Consider the following 15,341-nt stretch of genomic DNA (forward strand, 5'->3'; position numbering starts at 1 on the left):
TCCCAAAGTGCTGGGATTACAGGCGTGAGCCACCGCACCCTGCCACAAGCTGCCTGCCTTTCTTTTTCTTTTTTTGTTTCTTTCTTTCTTTTCTTTCTTTCTTTCTCTTTCTTTCCTTCCTTCCTTCTTTCTTTCTTTCTCTTTCTTCTCTCTCTCTCCTTCACTCTCTCTTTCTTTCTTTCCTTTTTTTTTTTTTTTGACGGGGTCTTGCTCTGTCTCCCAGGCTGGAGTGCAGTGGCGCAATCTCGGCTCACTGAAACCTCTGCCTCCGGGTTCAAGTGATTCTCCTGCCTCAGCCTCCCCAAGTAGCTGGGACTACAGGTGCACACCACCAAGCCCGGCTAATTTTTGTATTTTTGGTAGAGACGGGGTTTTGCCATGTTGGTCAGGCTGGTCTCGAACTCCTGACCTCAAGTGATCCGCCTACTTCGGCATCCCAAAGTGTTGGGATTACAGGAGTGAGCCACTAGGCCAGGTCCACAAGCTGCATTTCTAACAATGCTGCCAGGTGCTGCTACTGGCCTTAGGGGGATGAGGGCGGGGCACAGACACTTGAGAACTGCTGTTCTGGAGCAGTGTCTCTCAAACTGGGGTCTCTGACTGAGAATCTAAGAATGTTTAAAAATGTACCTCGGATTTGTTTTAATCAGGTATGGCAAAGTGACAGACACTGAGACAACTGCCTTACTCACAATTAGGCAGAAAGAGCGAGGGGTCACAATGGGCAAAAGCCTTTTGTTTTTTGCAAGAAGAAATGGGCAGGGCAAGGTGAGCAGTTTAGGGTTGGCTACTTTAAATAAATAATTTCAGTGGGCTCTGGGCTATAGGCATAGTCTCTAGTTCAGAGCGTGGTCCTAGGGTGCTTTAGGGCAGGCTTGGTGTGTAAAAGTTAGGTAAGGGAGGTGGTGGGGAGGTGGTGGGGAGGCCGAGGCAGCATGGGCTATGAATTGGTTAGTTTGCATGTGAAAGGTGCCCTGGAAGGCAACTTGTTTGCTATCTCTAGGAATTAGCTGGCCCCTAGAGGGGCGGTCTCTCTGGGATTAGCAATGCCCCAAGATATCAGTATCATAAATACAGAAAAATTAAAAACATGATTAATACAAATAATAATTTTCGGCCGGGGGCGGTGGCTCACGCCTGTAATCCCAGCACTTTGGGAGGCCGAGGTGGGCGGATCACGAGGTCAGGAGATCGAGACCATCCTGGCCAACACGGTGAAACCCCGTCTCTACTAAAAATACAAAAAAAAAATTAGCCGGGCGTGGTGGCGGGTGCCTGTAGTCCCAGCTACTCGGGAGGCTGAGGCAGGAGAATGGCGTGAATCCGGGGGGCGGAGCTTGCAGTGAGCCGAGATCGCGCCACTGCACTCCAGCCTGGGAGACAGCGAGACTCCGTCTCAAAAAAAAAAAAAAAAAAAAGAAGAATTTTCTATTCTGTCTTTATTGTAATAACAGTCTTCTTTTTTTTGGTACCGGTTGTAAAGACCAAATTTTTTTCCTGGTGATAATTCCCAATTTAAAGATAGTTTCACAAAATGAAATTTAGTTTATGAACTCATTGCCTTTAAAACTGTGGACTAAGTACCCTCAGAAATCCAAACATATATCTTTACATGTCCAAGGGAATTTTTCAAACCATTAAAAGGACTTCATACTTAACTTTGAGAAACATATTGTGTTGGCATTCACATTAATCTATACTAACAGCCCCCTTCAGTCAATGAACAGCAAGCATTACCTTTTTATTATTATTATTATTTTTATTTTTATTGAGACAAGATTTTGCTCTGTTGCCCAGGCTGGAGTGCAGTGGCATGACCACAGCTCACTGTAGCCTCGACCTCCTGGGCTCAAGTGATCCTCCTGCCTCAGCCCCTGAAGTAGCTGGGACTGTAGGCATGCAGCACAGTGCCCAGCTATTATTTTTATTTTTGTAGAGATGGGGTCTCCCTATGTTGCCCAGGCTGGCCTCGAACTCCTGGATTCAAGGGATCCTCCTGCCAGGATTACAGTCATGAGCCACTGTGCTGGCCTTTTATTGTTTTCTTAAAAGCAAACTTTTAAAAAACAGTATATAGGGCATCAGAAATGTTAAAGAGTCATCAGATCATTGTCCCTACCAAGTCATTTCCTTTCCTTTGTCTTTTATCTGCTCACAAAACTTTTTATAAGCCCACAAGACTCTGTGTGTATGTGTATGCATGTGCACGCTTACACAACGGGTTTCACTAAGATACTCTGAATTTTACTTTCAGGAATGGTTATATAGGTTACTCACTCTACTGCTTCAAACATCAACTAATTTTATCTGTGTGTGTGGGGAGGGGAGGGTAGTGTCTTCCATTGTGTCCATGTGGCAAGACAAATGGGGGAAAAAGTCCACTTTTCTCCGAAGAGAATCCAGTGTACTATGAGGATAAAAGTAGCATCAGTTTTGTCAGTCACACATTGCTACTGCTCAATGAGCAGGTGACTATTTATAAAGTGACACTCTGCATTTGCTGCTCAGCATTTGAGGAGTTTTCCTGAAAAATCAGGGTTCCTTCCAAACTTTATTCAGGTCATCAAAGCTGAGGTTTCAGTGATACTTCAAATGTTTTCTGAGCTGAACAGTATATAGAATCCCCCAACAGAACCATAATAAAGTCTGGAAATTACTTGTGGCTGGGGTAGAGTTTTCATGGGGGACTTTAAAAGCCTTAAGTGTGTACTTAGCTGGCTATAAGGGAAGCCATGCGCACTCCAGCAAAATAGAGCGATACACAATAAAACATTTCATGGCCCACAAACTGTCCCTTACTAATTTGGATAACTGGGGCACAGAGTTTATTTTTGCTCATTTTACTTATTTTTGTTTTGCTGAAAACCTATGGCGTGCTGAGGCATATCTACCCCACCTTTAGCACTGCTATTTTTCCAGCTTTTTTTCATGTTTCTTCCTTCTCAAACTCTTTATTTCTTTGACCCCCATGCCTGTGTTCCTGCCATTTCTTTCTTTTCCTATCATCTGTCAATAAATAATTCGATGAATATTAAATTATACTGGCTAAGTATTTACTAATATTTCCTAACTTACATGGATAGGGAACAAGAAAGCATGACATATAGTCCCTGAGCATAAATTTCAATTTTTTGCTACTAGGTACAGACTCCTTTTTCAATCCCCATGAAGTTTGCCTTTCTGAAGATTGTAATTATTAGTAAAAGCATCAGCCAGTAGCCTGCCTGGAGCAACCCTGCAAGGTAAAAATGCTGCAAGGGCTGAGTCTGGTGACAGACAGTGGAGAAGGACACGGACGGCCACAGAGGGCATAGGGTTGCGTTCCCAGAAGGAAGTTCTGGAATCAGGAGTAGAAGCACAGAAGGTCATTCCGAAATGAAGGAAGCGTTTTCCTCTGTTCACAGCTGAAAATGGAATAGAAAGCTAGAGAGAATTTACAAAGATAGAGTTAGACATTTAGCTATTATGGTTTAGGCAATAAAATGGAGGAAAGGAACTTAGATTTATGGAAACCATACAGTGTACTAGGCATTTAACTACATGCTTTATGTACATGATCTCATTTAACCCTTTTAACAATCCTGTGGGCTAGCTAGTACTCTTGCCACCTCATATTTAAGAAACTCATCCAAAGTCATACAGTTAGAAAATGGTAATGTCAGGATACGCATCAAGGTCTTTCTGACTGCAGAGCCCACGCACTTCCCATCTTATCTTGCAGATGGCCCAGTTTGAGACTGATGGGAACGTGCCGTAGGTATTTATGTCTACCTTGCAAGCCAGAGACTGCTATTACATCAACTTGCATGTCATCTGTCAGAGAAGTTTTGTGTGTGCGTGAATGTTTTATTGTTATTATTATTGTTGCTCTGATTCTGGAGGTAAATGTCTTTAGAATTTCAAATAACGCATGACTCATTTCCTGATATACACTGTCACCATGATTTCTTTTATGAAAATGTTGAATGCAGGCTCTGGAAATAAGAAAGGCTTTCTACACCTGCACTGTAGAATAATGCTTAAGCTCAAAAAAAAAAAAAGAAAAAAAAAAAGAAAGAAAGGTGACCTTATTAACCCTTTCTGCATAAAATTCCTGCAAACTGTCAGCATCCCACAAGATTCCATCCACCTGACAAATCCTAGTGCCGTACTTTGAACAAAGACGTCTACCACAATAACATTTCAGGCAGCTATTGAAACCATCTTTGGGATACAGGGCTTTCTTGACCAGCTCTGTACAGTTGACCCTTGAACAACATGAGTTTGAACTGTGGGCGTCCACTTATATATGGATTGAAAATACAGTATTTAGGTGTGGGGGCTGGGGGTCATATGACTCAGGTGTCCCCGGGCCCTGCTGCCTTCACAGCCTGGGGCAGCCATGGGATGCCAGAGTGTGGGGATTGGTGGCCAATGGGTCTGAGGCTGTGTCTACTGAGGCTAAGATGACTGCCTTTCTTGACTGGCCTTGACTTTACCATACATTGTGTGACTCTTGCCCCATGGCCCATTGGCTGACCTTACCGGAAGCCATGATGACAGTGGCTTTTTGCCATTAGATGCAGGGAGATGGTGGTGGAGGTGGATACAGCAGTCAGAGAACATCTGGCAGAGACAAATATGGACCACCTGTTCATACAGAATACGAGCTTATTATAGAAAGTCTTTCTAGTCGTTACAGTTGGCAAGATTTAAAGGATTTTATGCAACAAGCAGATGAAGTAACCTATGTTGATGCTCACAAGGAATGCACAAGTGAGAGCATTGAGTTTCACTCCTATTTTGACATGAAGCGTGCTTTGGACAAACTGGGTGGTGCAGAAATATTAGGCTTATTGAAGGTAAGCTAGGCACAAGCCATAGGCGATCTGATTTTGGAAGCAGATCCAGGTATTGATCTAGAAGATGGTCACGAAGTAGGAGTCGCAGGAGCAGCCACAGTAGATCTAAGTATCTCAAAAAGTCACTCCTGATCCAGGTTGCGGGACAAAGGTCGATCATGTTCTCATTCAAAAGGCAGGAAATCTAGCTCAAGGAGCAAATCCATGCCCAAATCTGATCTGGGCTCCCGTTCTTGTTCTCAAAGCAGATCTAAGGATGAGTATGAGAAATCTCCAAGCAGGTCTCGGTCTCAATCTTCCAAAGAAAATGGAAAAGGTGATATGAAGTCAAAATACAGATCAAGGAGCCAGTCTGTTCCAATTCACCCCTACCTGTTCCACCCTCAAAGGGTCATTCTGTGTCCCCTCCGCCAAAAAGAGCTACTTCAAGATCCCGTTCTAGATCTCATTCAAAATAAAGATCAGGGTCCAGGTTGAGTTCCAGAGATTAATCCAGAACTCTTCATTCATTGCACACCATTATGGAACACTTTTCTACTTGCTTAGGCAGTTGTTCTTCCATGTTTGTACCTGGCTTCTTTTGCAAGAGGAATCTCCTGAAAACAGGGGCACACAGAAATTTGATTTGTGACCAAATTTGATGAAAAAGATAAGGCTCTAAGGAAATGGTGGCATAAAGTCAAAGACCCTCTCCCTTCTTTGTAGAATTAAGATAACTTCGATTTTATAGCTTTTGAGCTAAAATAACTTGTAAAGATTAAGCTCATTTAGATGTTTTTAAAAGTATTTCAGCAGGATCTGCTGCAGGGTTTGTCGTTGTTGTGTTATTTGTTTGTCTATTTTTAAATTAACCGTATCAAGCTTTGAATACTTAAGGCTTTAGAGGGACAACCCAATTTTCAATTACATTTGCTTTTTATAAAGCTTGAGTTATGTAAGCTTTAAATAAAAGTTTGCTACCAAAAAAAAAAAGAAAATACAGTATTCACAAGATGTGAAACCCAAGTATAGGGAGGGCCGACTTCTCATATACGTGGGTTCTGTAGGGCTGACTGTGGGACTTGAGTATGTGTGAATTTGGGTATACCCCGGGGACCTTGAACAAATCCCCTGCATGTACCAAGGGACAATTATAATGAGGTATAAAGCTGTAAAAGTGTCCTAGTGCACAAGAGGATGATCTTGAATTTCCTGCTGCAGGACCACACATGGGTAATGTGCACGTTCTCATTCAGTAGGTAAATCAGATGTATAGAAATGGCTCACACATGCTGCCACCCACTTAAGCTGTACCAATGACAGCTATCTGGGAAGGATACCAACTCTTTTTTTCCCAGCCCAGAAGCAGTCTCAGCCCTTCTTCACGCTAGGCACCTATTGATTGGAACAGTCACTTAAGATGAAATGCATTTGCCATTCCTGATCTAAAACATTCTTTCTGCAAAAAAAAAAAAAAAAAAAAAAAAAATTCATGTGGACATGATTCAAAAGTATGTTACGGTTGTCTTTTAGAACTGTGCCTAGCCTCAAGTAATTGATAAAACCTTCCTTCAGAACCTCAACCACTCCCAACCCCCTGCAGTGCATACTATCTAAACATCCAATTGGCATTTACCATAGGCTTCTTGAGCTTTTATTTATTTTCTCAGGTATATAGGATTGCAGATCCCTCACCAGTGGGGACCACATCTCATCCTATCTCTCTGTTATGCTGTCATATAGTGCTGTGATTTGTTTATGTAAGGTGTTCAGAACAGTGCATGATGATGTTAAGATAATGCTTGAGGCTGGGTGCAATGGCTCACACCTGCAATCCCAGCACTTTGGGAGGCTGAGGCAGGTGGATTGTTTGAGGTCAGGGGTTCAAGACCAGCCTCACCAACATGGTGAAATCCCATCTCTACTAAAAATACAAAAATTAGCCAGGCGTGGTGGTGGGTGCCTGTAATCCCAGCTACTCCGGAGGCTGAGGCAGGAGAATCACTTGAACCTGGGAAGCAGAGGTTACAGTAAGCTGAGATGGTGCCACTGCACTCCAGCCTAGGTGACGCAGTAAGACTCTGTCTCAAAAAAGAAAAAAAAAAAAGACAATGCTTGATGGAGAGCATTTGGAAGTAGGAGTAATAAAAGGACTAAGATGGTGCAGATGGCCCAGCATTGAGTTGGGTCACCATTATTGAAGAATGACTCAGCTTCCATTCTTACTGCTCATGGGTCAGCAGTATTGCTTTGCACAGGAAAGGAAAAATATTCTAACAGAATGTTCAATTTTATTGTAAGTCTGACCCAGAGGAAAAGGGAGAAAGACAGGCCCAGGACCTGTCTATCGGTTGCTTTGTGTCAGAAAACAAGGTCATCCATGCAGGACCTCTCCAAGACAGCTAGGCTCATGGGGCAACCTTCATGGATCTCTGAGGTGGAATGAGATTTGTAAAGCTGCCCCTTCTTGGTGGCTTGCTTCAAGTTTTCCTCTGCTCTATCAGTTGTGGCCAGAAGCCTGGATTAGGGGTCTCAGCTGTTGAGCCCTCTGCCCAGGGGTGAGGTGTCTCATCCTCTGTTCTTTTTTTCTTTTTTTTGAAACAGAGTCTTGCTCTGTCACCCAGGCTGAAGTGCACGGATGCCATCTCAGCTCACTGCAGCCTAAACCGCCAGGCTCCCACCTCAACCTCCCAAGTAGCTAGGACTACAGGCGCCACCATGCCCAGCTAATTTTGTTTATTTTCTGTAGAGACAGAGTCTTGCTGTGTTGTCCAGGCTGATCTCAAACTCCTGAGCGCAAGCAATCTTCCCTCCCATCTCGGCCTCCCAAAGTGCTGGGCTTACAGGTGTGAGCCACTGTGCCCAGCCTCTGTGTTGTCTTGGCTCTCTCTGCCTTGACATATGAGCCCCACATAGTAGCACAGAGTTTCCCTTCGGGTACTCCCTCAGCCCTTAGCCTGTGCTTAGCAATTTAGGCAAGAGCTTCTTCTGCCAGTATTTTTGGCAATAAAAGAGGCGTATTTATCAGATATATGTTATATATATCCTGTATCATATATATGTATGTGTGTGTGTTTATTTCTTCAAATAACATTCTATTGTATAATCTTTTTTGGAGGGACACTCTTTTTTATTTGACAAATAATAATTGTGTCTATTTATGGGGTACAATATGCTGTTTTAATCTATTTATATGTTATAGAAAGAGTCAATTAAGCTAATTAACATATTCATCATCTCACCACTTTAGAAACAGCAATCCTTCCTCAGTGTCCGCACAGCAATTCTACACTGCATGGAGGGTCATTTCAAAGTTCTGTGAGGGAGAAAGGGCCTCCAGTGAGTGAGTATGAAGAAATGTCATTTTTCCAAACCTTAGTCTACTTCATAAAATATATTTTTCTTCCCTTGATTAGTGGGAAACGTTTTTAAAGTACAGAAAGTACAGAGAATAATGTGACAAACACTCAAGTATGCAAAGCACATAACTGAATTTTGTCATTTGCTTCTGATCTTTTAAATACAAGAAAAAATTACAGATAGAGTTCAAAGTGTCTTTGTACTCCTCCAGAGCCACTTACCTTTCTTCTTTTACCATCCTGAATTTTGTGTGTATCTTTTCAGTTTGTGTTCCTGTAATTTAATCATATATGCGTTAATTGCATGTTTCATATATTTGTATGTGTGCTTATGTAAATGACATCATACCATACACATAATTGTACAATTTCCTTTTTTATTTCAATGTATTTTGGCATATTTTTGGAAGAGAGTTGGTTCATTTGTTACAACTACATAGTACTTCATTATATGAATATATTCCGACTTGATGAACATTAAGTTGGTAATAGTTTTTGCTATTACAATAATCCTGCAATACTTAATACATGTCTCCTTGAATATATGGATGAAAGTTTATCTGGGCTACCTTAAAATGGAATTGTGGCCGGGCACGGTGGCTCACGCCTGTAATCCCAGCGCTTTGGGAGGCTGTGGCGGGTGGATCACCTGCGGCCAGGAGTTCGAGACCAGTCTGACCAACATGGAGAAACCCCATCTCTACTAAAAATACAAAAAATTAGCCAGGCACAGTGGCGCATGCCTGTAATTCCAGCTACTTGGGAGGCTGAGGCAGGAGAATCGCTTGAACCTGGGAGGCAGAGGTTGTGGTGAGCCGAGATTGCACCATTGCACTCCAGCCTGGGCAACAAGAGCAAAACTCTGCCTCAAAATAAATAAATAAATAAATAAATAAATAAATAAATAAATAAATAAATAAAATAAAATGGAATTGCTAGGTATAGTTTCAACTTTACTAGTAGTACCAAATTGCACTTGATATTCCCATTAGCAGTGTTTGAGTGTTTCTAATTTTCCAGATAGCCATCAATACTAGATCTTTTCTGACATTTTGTTTTTATTTATCTGATACATGTGAAATAGATCTAATTTTTGTCTTCGTTTGCATTTTGCTGATTACTTGTGAGATTGAGCCTCTTTTTATATGTTTATTGGCTATTTGTATGCCCTCTTCCATTAATTGCTTGCTCATATCATTTACCCATTTTTTTCTGATTTATTTCTAATCAATATATAGAATATCTTCATCTATTCTGGATACCAATCATGTGATAGTTATATGCATTGCAAATATATCCTCCCAAGTGATTGTTCAACTGTTTTTTTTTTTTTTTTTTGAGATGGAGTCTTGCTGTGTTGGCCAGGCTGGAGTGCAGTGGTGCAATATCCGCTCATCACAACCTCTGCCTCCTGGGTTCAAGTGATTCTCCTGCCTCAGCCTCCTGAGTAGTTGGGACTACAGGCACATGCCACCATGCTTGGCTAATTTTTCTGTTTTTAGTAGAGACAGAGTTTCACTATGTTGGCCAGGCTGGTCTCGAACTCCTGACCTCGTGATCCTCCTGCTTCTGCCTCCCAAAGTGCTGGGATTACAGGCATGAGCCACCGCACCCAGCCTCGTTCAACTTTTAATGTCATTCGTGATGTATTTTTTATACAGAAGTTTTAAATTTTAATGTAGTCCAATTTATCAATATTTCCCTTTGTGACTTGTGCTTTTTATGATGTATACTGCATACACAAAGATATTCTAAAATTTTTCTAATAATTTCTAAATTCTGATTTCCACAGTCAGATACATCCATTTAAAATCTGGTTTCTGTCAATACTAAGAGGTAAGAATTTTTTGTTTTCCACATAGGGATAATCAAATCTCCTGACAGCAGTCATTAAATAGTTTAGAATTTCCCCTAATGATTTATAAGTCTATTTCTGTAGTAATCCCCATATATCCAGTCTGTTTCTGGGATTCCTCTTCTATTCCATCAATCTACTTATTTAGTCTCATGCTAATATCACTCTGTTTTAATCTGTTTTAATCACTGTAGCTTTTTTTTTTTTTTTTTTTTTGAGACAGAGTCTCGCTCTGTCGCCCAGGCTGGAGTGCAGTGGCGCCATCTCGGCTCACTGCAAGCTCCGCCTCCCGGGTTCACGCCATTCTCCTGCCTCAGCCTCCTGAGTACCTGGGACTACAGCCGCCCGCCACCACGCCCGGCTAATTTTTTGTATTTTTAGTAGAAACAGGGTTTCACCATGTTAGCCAGGATGGTCTCGATCTCCTGACCTCGTGATCCACCCGCCTCGGCCTCCAAAAGTGCTGGGATTACAGGCGTGAGCCACCGCCCCAGGCCTAATCACTGTAGCTGTATATGATTCTTTATATACAGCTCCGGCAGAGCAAATGTCCTTGCCCTGTATTTTTTCAGGAATGTCTTGGATTTTCATTAGTTTTACACTGCTATATGAATTTGATAATTAGTTTGTTAAAATACATTAAGTATTCTGGTATAATTTTAATTGAAGTTGCATTAATTTAGAGACTAACTTAGTAAGAATTGACAACCTTAAAATATTGAATCTTCTCATCCACAAACAAGCATACCTCTCTATGAAAGTGTTTTTCAATATCCCGCAATAACATTTGATATATTTCCACATAAAAGTCTGCACATAATTTGTTATGCTTATTCCTGGTTATTTTATAGTGTTTTGTTATTACAAATGGGTTTTTTCTATTGTATAGGTTGGTGCAAAAGTTATTGCAGTTTTTGCCATTACTTTTAATGGCAACGATTGTCAATTCTTACTAAGTTGGTCTCTGAATTAATGCAACTTCAATATTATTTAATTTGTGATTACTTATGTATAGGAATTTCACTATTTCTATGATGATCTTGTGGCCAGCAACCTTTTTTTTATATAAAAATTTTATTTATTTATTTATTTGTATTGTGAAATGTATCATACATAAAAAGAGCATGTATAAGATATATGTACAACCTAAACAAGACTGATAACATGAACACTCATTCACCCACTACTTAGCTCAAGAGGTACAATATTGTCAGTCCTTTTTAAACTTTCTGTGCTTCTCTAATCCCTTCTTTCTCCCTTCTATCAAAGGTAATACTAGCTTGAACTTTGGGTGAATCTTTCTCTTGCCTTTTTTCATAGTTTTAACACATATGTATATCCCTAAACAATGTATTATTTTTGAACCTTAAATAAATGCAACTCTACTGTATACATTCTTCTGTGAGTCTTTTTTTCCATTCAGCATTACACTGGTATCATTCATATTAATGTGCATAGCCACAGTTTATTTTCATTGCTATAGAATATTCCATTTTATGAATATACTATGCTGTTTTCCTCTGACAGTCATGCTCTGAACATCTCATGCATGTCTCATGGTAAAATCTACAGAGAATCCCTTGTCATAAATCATATGCATGCTCAGTGTTTCTGGGTAATCTCATTTCTTAAGTGCTTATAACAATTTATCCTCTATCAGTAGTTTATTATTTTTTAATTTTTATTTTTAGAAACAGGGTCTCACTGTGTCACTCAGGCTGGAGTGCAGCTGGCGTGATCATAGCTCACTGCAGCCTAGACCTCCAGGGCTCAAGTAGTCCTCCCACATCAGCCTCTTGATAGCAGGGATTACAGATGCATAACACCACACCTGGCTAATTTTAAAAATTTCTTGTAGAGACGGGGGTCTCACTATGTTTCCTAGGCTGGTCTCAGGCAATTCTCCCGCTCCTGGACTCAGGCAATCATCCTACCTCGGCCTCCCAAAGTGCTGGGTTTATAGGTGTGAGCCACAACGCCCAGCCGAATTTATTGGAGTCTCCATTGCTACATTGTTTCTAGGTAACAGTTTGGGATTCTAGTTCCTGATAAGATATCATGATGGCTTTAAATTCCCTTTTTGTTTCTGATACCTTGAGTTATCTTTTTTTCATTTTTCAGTCTGACTACATATTTACTTTATTTTATTTTATTTTTTTGAAATACGATCTCACTCTGTCATCCAGGATGGAGTTCAGTGGCACAAACACAGTTCACTGTAGCCTTGAACTCCTGGGCTCAAGTGATTCTCCTGTCCCAGCCTCCTGAGTAGCTGTGTGACCACAGGAGTACACCATCACACCAATTAATTTTTAAATTTTTTGTAGACACAAGGTCTTGCTATGTTGCCTAGGCTGGTCTTAAAGTCCTGGGCCCAAACAATCCTCCTGCCTTGGCCTCACAAACTGCTGAGATGCACCCAGTCCAAATTTCCTTTTTTTTCTGCTGATATTTTATCATGTTTTATCTAGGGTTTCTATGGGTTTATTGTGGTTGAAAGTATGCTTTCCGTAGCTCCTTGGTTGATATCCTTAACTGGAAGTCTTGTCCTTTCCCCCTAACTGTACAATTTTAGATATGCTTCTTACGGTCTCCGAAAATCCATGTTAATAATGAAGAAAAGAAATGACAACACCTGTATGACATGAAATCAATCTAAAGAAGTTGGAGGTTTCTATTAGTTCAGTTCCTTTAGGTATACAGTGACCATCTCTGAGTACACATTAGGCTGCATGTACTTGGGTCTGCTGGCCCATTCATCTCAATTAATGCCTAAGTCCTTGGCAATTTCACATTGTCCTCACACACCAAATTTTTTTTTTTTTTTTTTTTTTTTTAGAGACAAGGTCCCACTATGTTTCCTAGGCTGGTCTCGAACTCCCGGGCTCAAGCAATCCTGCCACCTTGGCTTCCCAAAGTGTTGGGATTACAGGCATGAAGCCACCGCGCCCCACCCTCACAGTAAACTTTTGATTCCCCCTATTCTGCACTCTTTTAACTGTGGTGCAGATTTCAAACAGGCTGTTGTCTTTTTGTTTTTTACATTCTTCTGAAGTTTCTCTGTTTAAGAAGTTCATTGAGGTATACTTTACATATGTAAAATTTGGCTTATGTAAATGTACAGTTTGTTGATTTATAGTAAATTTATTAATTGGTGCAAACATCACCACAATCCAATCTTATAACAATGTCTTCATCCCAAAAAGTTCCACAGTACTCATTTTCAGTCCACTATCACACAAACCTCCAGCCTCAAGCAACCACTCTTCTTTTTGTATTCATAGTTGTACCTTTCCTAGAAATTTCATATAAATAGAATCATAAAATATGTACTCTTTTGTGTCTGGCTTCTATTATTACTTAGTATAACGTTTTTGAAGTTCATCCATGTTGTCATATATATAAATAGTTCATTTAGTTTATTCCCTTTTATTGCTTAGTAGAACACCACTGCATAGATATACCATATTTTGTTTATTCAATCACCAGTTAATGGACATTTAGGTTGTTTCCAGTTTTAAGCTCTTATGGATAATGTTGCTATGAACATTCACATACAAGTCTTTGTGTGGGCATATGTTTTCATTTCTCTTGGTTATACACCCGGGAATGGAATTGCTGGGTTATATGGTAATCACACATACAACTTTTTTTTTTTTTTTTTTTTTTTTTTTGAGACGCTCGCTCTGTCACCCAGGCTGGAGTGCAGTGGCACAATCTCGGCTCACTGCAAGCTCTGCCTCTCGGGTTCACGCCATTCTCCTGCCTCAGCCTCCCTAGTAGCTGGGACTACAGGTGCCCACTACCACGCCCGGCTAATTTTTTTTTGTACTTTTAGTAGAGATAGGGTTTCACTGTGTTAGCCAGATGGTCTTGATCTCCTGACTTCGTGATCCACTCGCCTCGGCCTCCCAAAGTGCTGGGATTACAGGCGTGAGCCACCGCACCCGGCTTAAAGTTGAAACAACTTTTTAAGAAGCTATCAAACTCCTTTCCAAAGTAGTCGTACCACATTATATTCCCATCAACTATTTTGAGGGTATGAGTGTCTCCATATCCTTGCCAATGCTTTGTATTACCAATCTTTTTGATCATAACCATTCTAATGGGCATGAAGTGATACATCATTGTGGTTTTAATTTGCATCTCAATTTCTATTTCCCCAATGACTAATGTTAGTAATCGTTTCACATACTCATTAGATATCTGTATATTATCTTTGGTAAAATGTCTTTTAAAATATTCTTTTCAATTTTTATTGGATTATTGCTTATTACTGAGATGTAAAAGTTCATTTAAATACAGACAAATCTCATTTTATTCTGTTTCCCTTTAGAAGACTTCACAGATGTTGCATTTTTTTACAAATGAAGATTTGTGGCAACGCTGAGTAAGGCAAGTCTATTGGTGCCATTTTTCCAATAGCATGTGCTCATTTTGTGTTTCTGTCTTACATTTTGGTAATTCTCACAATATTTCAGACTTTTTTTTTTTCTTTGAGACAGAGTGTTGCTCTGTCGCCCAGGCTGGAGTGCAATGGTGCAATCTCGGGGCTCACTGCAACCTCCACCTCCTGGGTCCAAGCGATTCTCCTGCCTCAGCCTCCCAAGTAGGTGGGATTATAGGCACGCACCACCATGCCTGGCTAATTTTTTTGTATTTTTAGTGGAGATGGGGTTTCACCATGTTGCCCAGGCTGGTCTCGAACTCCTGACCTCAGGCGATCCACCTGCCTTGGCCTCCCAAAGTGCTAGGATTGCAGGCATGAACCACTGTGCCCGGTCAAACTTTTTCATTAGTATTTTATGTGTTATGGTGATCTGTGATCTGCAGTCTTTGATGTTAAAACCATGCCCATATAAAACACTGAACTTAAATTATAAATGTTGTATGTGTTCTAACTGCTCCACTGACTAGCCATTCCCCTGACTCTCTTCCTCTGCTCAGGCCTCCCTATTCCCTGAGACACAACAATATTTAAATTAGGCCAATTAACAACCCTACAATGACCTGTACATGTTCAAGTGAAAGGAAGAGTCACATATGTCTCACTTTAAATTAAAAGCTAGAAATGATTACGCTTAGTGGGAAAGGAGTGTCAAAAGCCAAGATAGACTGAAAGCTAGACCTCTTGCACCAAACAGCCATGTTGTGAATGTAAAGGAAAAGTTCTTGAAGGAAATTAAAAGTGCTACTCCATTGAACACAGGAATAATAAGAAAGTGAAACAGCCTTATTGCTGATATGGAGAAAGTTTGAGTGGTCCAGATAGGAGATCAAACCAGCCACACCATTCCTTTAAGCCAA

At 40.6% G+C, this 15,341-nt stretch overlaps 1 pseudogene; it reads left to right on the forward strand.

Moving 5' to 3' along the window:
• Positions 1 to 4,559: 4,559 nt before the first annotated feature.
• On the forward strand, positions 4,560 to 5,332 carry LOC134739008 (serine/arginine-rich splicing factor 6-like; annotated as a pseudogene).
• Positions 5,333 to 15,341: the final 10,009 nt, after the last annotated feature.

Source organism: Pongo pygmaeus, chromosome X (genome assembly GCF_028885625.2).
Source record: "Pongo pygmaeus isolate AG05252 chromosome X, NHGRI_mPonPyg2-v2.0_pri, whole genome shotgun sequence".
NCBI classification, from domain to species: Eukaryota; Metazoa; Chordata; class Mammalia; order Primates; family Hominidae; genus Pongo; species Pongo pygmaeus.